Source organism: Triticum aestivum, chromosome 7A, assembly GCF_018294505.1.
Source record: "Triticum aestivum cultivar Chinese Spring chromosome 7A, IWGSC CS RefSeq v2.1, whole genome shotgun sequence".
NCBI lineage: Eukaryota > Viridiplantae > Streptophyta > Magnoliopsida > Poales > Poaceae > Triticum > Triticum aestivum.
This window is the reverse complement of record NC_057812.1, coordinates 23,161,497-23,168,250: the sequence shown is the minus strand read 5'-3', so window position 1 is coordinate 23,168,250 and position 6,754 is coordinate 23,161,497. Positions and strand designations below refer to the sequence as shown.

General features: G+C 40.0%; 1 pseudogene; it reads left to right on the top strand.

Moving 5' to 3' along the window:
* The first annotated feature begins 1,327 nt into the window (after window positions 1-1,327).
* Window positions 1,328-6,391, top strand: LOC123152866 (probable protein phosphatase 2C 37; annotated as a pseudogene).
* The last annotated feature ends 363 nt before the right edge of the window (window positions 6,392-6,754 follow it).

Here is a 6,754-nt window from a genome sequence, read left to right as displayed (position 1 = left end):
GGACTCCAAACTACCTTCGGTACATCAAAACACATAAACTCGTAATACCGATCGTCACCGAACGTAAAGCGTGCGGACCCTACGGGTTCGAGAACTATGTAAACATTACCGAGACATGTCTCCGGTCAATAACCAATAGTGGAACCTGGATGCTCATATTGGTTCCTACATATTCTACGAAGATCTTTATCGTTATGCCTCATAACGACATACATTGTTCCCTTTGTCATCGGTATGTTACTTGTCCGAGATTCGATCATTGGTATCTCAATACCTAATTCAATCTCGTTACAGGCAAGTCTCTTTACTTGTTCCGTAATGCTACATCCCGTAACTAACACATTAGCTACATTGCTTGCAAGGCTCATAGTGATGTATATTACCGAGAGGGCCCAAAGATACCTCGTCGACAATCGGAGTGACAAATCCTAATCTAGATCCATGCCAACTCAACAAACACCATCAGAGACACCTGTAGAGCACCTTTATAATCACCCAGTTATGTTGTCATGTTTGGTAGCACACAAAGTGTTCCTCCGGTATTCGGGAGTTGCATGATCTCATAGTCATAGAAACATGTATAGTTATGGAGAAAGCAATAGCAACAAACTAAACGATCATCGTGCTAAGATGAGGGATGGGTCAAGTCAATCACATCATTCTCTAATGATGTGATCCCATTAATCAAATGATAACTCATTCCTATGGTTAGGAAACATAATCATCATTGATTCAATGAGCTAGTAAAGTAGAGGCAAACTAGTGACACTCTGTTTGTCTATGTATTCACACATGTTCTAAGTTTCTGGTTAATACAATTCTAACATGAATAATAAACATTTATCATGATATAAGGAAATATAAATAATAAATTTAGTATTGCCTCTAGGGCATATTTCCTTCAATAACCCCCTCCTTTTCTGAGCAAGAGAGCTTCCTCCTCCACCGGGTCCTGCTCCTCCTCTTCTGCACTGCTTCGGTCGTCCATTTCTGTCTTCCTCCTTCAGTTTCTTCCCTTTCTATCTCTAGGCGGGTTGCTTGTTAGGGGGATACTCTACTGCTTCGGCACCCGCGCGCGCCCTGCTCACCTGCTCCTCTTTCGTGTGACAAATCCGTTGTGATGGCCAGCAACAGCGCCAACAACTTTCCCGCGGCCGGTGAGGGGGGAGCCGACCATGCCTTGGGCTCCCAGGAACGCTTCCTACACCGACGCCGCCCCCGCTCCGCTCAGCTAGCCGAACAAAGGGAGGGTCCCGGCGTGGTACTTGCCGCCCGGTGGCGCGGGGCATACGGGGCGGTTGGGATGTTGGGGAGCTACCGGACGATCATGGAGGACAAGGTGTCGCTGCTCCCGTCCTTCTTTACTTGGGTTGACGGCTCGTGCATGCACTTCTTCGCCGTCTTTGACGGCCACGGTGGCCCCGAGGTAAGGCAACCGCAGATCCCCTATCTTACCCGTGCCAACTCCACCTTGACTATACATGTTTGAGCGTTGTGGTGCAGGTGTCTGTGCCGTGCAGGGACCATATGCACGCAATCCTGGCGGACAAGCTGGCCCGCGCGGCTGCAGCCTACCCGAAGGAGCATCTGCAAGACGAAGAGGCGGAGCATCACACCTGGAATGCCGCACTGACACGGAGCTTTGCACGGGCGGACGAGCTGGGGGCGTCGGGGGTGCCACGGGGCACCATAGGTGGGTCCACGGCCGTGGTGGCGCTCTTGGTACGCGGTTGCATCATCGTGGCCAACTGCGGCGACTCTCGCGCCGTGCTCTCCCGCGACGGCCCTCTCTCCCAGGATCACAGGGTGAGATATAGTGCATCATGTGTATGTAGGAGTATTTCTCTCCTTTGGTTGGCTGGACAAATTTTAGCTTGATGCGTGGATGCAGCTGGACCAACCGGAGGAGATGGCGCATGTCACAGCGGCGGGCGGCGTGGTGTTCAACTAAGGCGGGCAGCTGTGCGTGCAGGGGATCCTTGCCAAGACGTGCGCGCTAGGTACATTCTCACTCGATTGCCCTTCCGATCCATGCACACATCTGTCATGTGTGTTGTGTTACTACTTACTAGTAGCAAACAAGCCACCTTCCTAAATTTGTTTGCTACTGGTCAGTGTCTGTGTTGATTGTCATTAGCCTATATGTTGCTTTTCGCCATTAATTTGACCAAAGCTGCTAGTGTGTCATTTTGTTTTTAAGCATCATGTTTTGTTGTTCTCGTTAGCATTGCCTATATATCGAAGAGAGTGGACATTTTTTTATAGAAATGATATGTAGCGAATGTCAGATTTCTGGCTCCTCCCAGAGAACGACTCTAGGGCCGCTAGATTGAGTGCACCAATCTTGATGCACGTTGAGTTGCCATGTCAGAAAAAACGGTTCGCTCTTGAGTTGTCTATATGGGAATGCTCATAGATGAATTGGACGTGACCGATGTCCACTCATCTCTATTCCTCATCCATTCACAACCATGGGGAAGAGCTCCGGCCGGAGGAGCGCGCGACCATGATATTCCTGACCGACGACCATGCTGGGCTGCTTGGGTGAATAGGTGGTAGGCGCGATCCCCTCCAGCTTTAAGCTCAGGTCCGTCTTCATCATCCATATAGGTCAGGCCACTTCTCATCATGTTTCGTTGCATGAATTTCACTTTCGCATCGCTCCTGAAACATCAGTGTGCAATTAGTTCGTGTCAAAGAGATCTTGTAGTATAGTGTTGTGTGCCCTTTGATGTGCTCTAGGGATGCAGCTACATTGATGTTAATCTTCATATACTATTTGTTAGCTATAGTAATTTGATCATGTGTATGTGTTGTGGAAGATGATTCCCCTAGGATTGTTGTGTTGTTTGCACAAGTGTGTTAAGTGTTGCCATGGCACGTTTCTGTCATATTTAGGCTGTTGGCTTTGTGGTTCTGTTCTATGGCACATGACAAGTTATCGATAAAATTTGCCCCCTAAAAAATTGCAAATTGGTTTACTACATCACAACAAAAAATAGAGAAATTTGTAAAAGTGAAATGGAGAATTTATGAATTGTAACATGGCTAATTTAGAAGAGAAAAAATTAGGAATGATCATATGGAAAATTTATAAAAAGTTTATGATGTACATCATGGAAAAAATTTAGAGATGTTCTAATAGTTACAAGGCAAAATTATGAAAAAGTAATTTATAGGACAGGGTATTTTTTATGTAAAAATTACTGGAATAATTGCATGGAAATTTTAGGGGAGAATTGTGATCTCTAGAATATGGTAATTTTTAAATGACTTTGAAAACGTTTAGTGTTATTTCATCATGGCAGAATGTTTCTTTGGATTGCAAGTTTAATATGAATATTATGGGGGCATCCTTTTATATTGAAGACACGACAAAAAATTAAATTTTCCATCTTTTTTCAAAGACCAAATCTCATAGTTTTACCATTTGCCCAATGCATTAGATACATATGCCATCTTTGTTAAAGATCAAAGCTCCTAAATTTTCCATCTCCCAAGTTATAAATTTCAAAAATATGTTGTGTTTTTACAAAGCAGAATCCCTAACTTTTGCCACGTGCCCATGGAAATTTCCTAAAATTTCCATCCTTTTAAGGAAAGAAATCACAAATTTTGACATGCACCCTTTTACAATTTCCCAAAAGTTTCCGTGTGTTTTCTTAGAGAACAAAATTCATAAAGATTGTCATGTGAAATTTTTATTATAGGTAGCATGGCTTTTATATTATTCAGACCATTGCAAATTTATCAATTGTACCAAGGTAATTTTATTTTAGGTACCATGACTATTTTTATTATTCATACCACGGCTTTTATTTTATTAGAACAAGGCAAATTAATTAATTAGACTATAGTAGTTTTATTGAAGTAAGCATAAAAAAATTATAATTTGAAAACAATGTCAATTTTATTCGTTATACCATGGAAAGTTTGATAATTTGACCATGCTAGTTTTATTTTAGGTACGATGGCAATTTTATGGTATTTTGGAGAAGTTTCTGGTTTGTCACATGGTTGTTTTAGAAAAAAAATCCATTACCTAATCAAGATTACAATGTTTATGTATGGAAACCTATTTTCTGGACCATGCAATGTTTTGTTTTACTCATCATGGCAATTTTAATTTCACACTACATGACATATTTATTTTGAACATAACCATTTGAAATTCCTATTTTTTGTACATTATTTTGGACCATGGCAAGAAATTTCACACCATGGAAATTTTATTCAACAAAGCATGGTAAAAAGATTGAATGGCGTGGAAAATTATTATCGAACATAAAGTGGCAAACTTGTTTCGAATATTCCTTGTCAAAAAACATATATTTGAAACCATGGCAATATATCTTGTTTTTCACATTTTTCCTTGGCAAAATCCTGGTTTCCATCGTAATTGTTATGAAATGGATTTTTTTTGTTAAATCAGGGTATGCGATGACAACAACAATTTTCAAAATTTAACATGCTTTTGTGAGAATCAATTTCTCCTTTTAATTTGCTAGGTGACCAATACATGTTCTAATTTTTTTTCCATGATTTATTACTGGATGCCTTTTATAGAGTATAGGATGATTTTTTACATAACTTAGAGCATGGGAAATGTAAATTTATGGTTTACTATGGCTTTTTATGCATTAGGATTTTTGTAAGTTTTGTTTATGGCAAACTTCTCTAAAAAATGAGGCAATTGGGCCTATCTTTTTTCCCGTGCATGCCCCATGGGTCAACCAAGAGGGACCTCCTTATTAGCGAACTATGAGCAGAAAGAGTTTCGTTCACTGCAGGGGTCCTCCCCTAGCGAACACATCGTTGGCTGGAGGCAACCCCCAACAGACGATCACCACCTATGGGGTCCTTTTCCATTTTTCGTGTGCGTGTTGCCTTATATGTAAATTTAAATAAATGGCTACTATATACAAAACTACCATTTGTCACATGATTAGTTTTTTAAGTGTTGTTTGCTTCATACCCACATGTTTTTCTGTTCAAAATAGAAAATCCTATATTTAGATAAGAAAAGGCAGTTTTATAGGACAGAGGTTGCAACACAAAAAAACACTAACAGTATTGTTGATGACAACCACCCACACCGAGAAGAGCATCGTTGCAACAAATAAGCTTCTGCGCAACAATGAGGACTCCACCAAGGGAATCCTTCTTGAGGATTTTTAAGCCGCTTGAGTCACACATTAATGTTATCGGAGTACAAGCAAATGAATGTACAAGAAAAAAATAGCCTTCTTACATAAAGACAAAAATAACATCCAGACAAACATAATAAAAAAGGAATATTTCTTTTTCGCGTCCTTGTCTGACCTTCTAATGGAAAAAGCAAATCAAAACATTGCCTTGCATTTTAGTGCCAAGAAAGGGATGTAGAAGGCGGGGTTTATACTACTTTTTAAACAAACAAATGAAACACAGTAGGCCTCTGATAAAAATAAAATTATAGAATGTCCAATTATGTTAAATACATACACATCATAGGGTACCAAGATGTACCAATGGGCACAATTGTTTTCTAATTTTTGGAGCATGCTTCCATAGTACCAATGGATACTATGGAATTTATTGTAGTGATAATACATACACATCATAGGGTACCAAGATGTACCAATGGGCACAATTGTTTTCTAATTTCTGGAGCATGCTTCCATAGTACCAAGATGGGGCCAGTCATGATAATATGTAGTGAATTCATGAATTTATTGTAGTTACATCCTATGATCTGATATAATACTGCATTGAGCATCTTTTAGCAATCTTGCCTTTAACAACCATACTTGGTAAACCATGAATCTGAACCCATTAATAGTCTTACCTTTAGCAAGGTTGTTATTATGTATTGTTGCATTAACATTGATCTTGAATTGATAGTTCAGATTCCCTTTATTTGAACATTGTTGTTTTCTGATAATATCTTTCGTAAGTCGGTACTTAGTTGGTTTTGATGGATATATGAGAGTTGATTTCCTGATTAATCCCAAAAGAAAAGAACATAAATACTAATTTTACTTTTTTCGAAAGGTTATTCATTTCTACAACAAGTTGATTTTTCTCTCATATATGTTTTGTACTGATGCTTAAGGTATTACACCTCATTAAATAATGAACTATACTCATAGGGCACACGCTCCTCAAGCCTGAAGTGATATGGGAGCCGGAAATTACCATAACTGCGAGGTCGGAGGATGACGATTTCGTGATCCTTGCAAGTGATGGATTGTGGGATGTGATGTCAAATCAGGTGGCCTGCAACACAACCTGGAAATTCTTAGAAGATAAGAGCACCAATGCTGGCACAGTGGTAGGCCGCGAGGAAGAGGTTCGGTGTATACACGCCGCGTTCCAACTCACAGATCTCGCCTTCCATATGCATAGCTGAGACAATATCTGTGTGGTTGTGATTGATCTGAAGATGAGGGGTTAGCTACAAAGATCAGGTCACCATCTCTATATGTTAAAGCTTTGACCTGAAAGGAAGTCAGCTCTATGCAATGTTGGTAAAGAAAAAGCTCTCTTGATTGGGCTCTTAGCTCTCTAGCTAGTTCATTGGTTTTATGTTCAATAAAAAGAGTCTGCAGAACAACTAGTAATATGGATGGATAAAGAATTGCCATGGATAGAAAATAGAGTGTGATTGCATGGAATAAAAAGATATTTATAAATGAATGCAAGGATGATTGGATATGCAGTCGAATTTTATGTTTCCTGCTTACTCTCCATGTTATTTTTCTTAAGCTGGCAT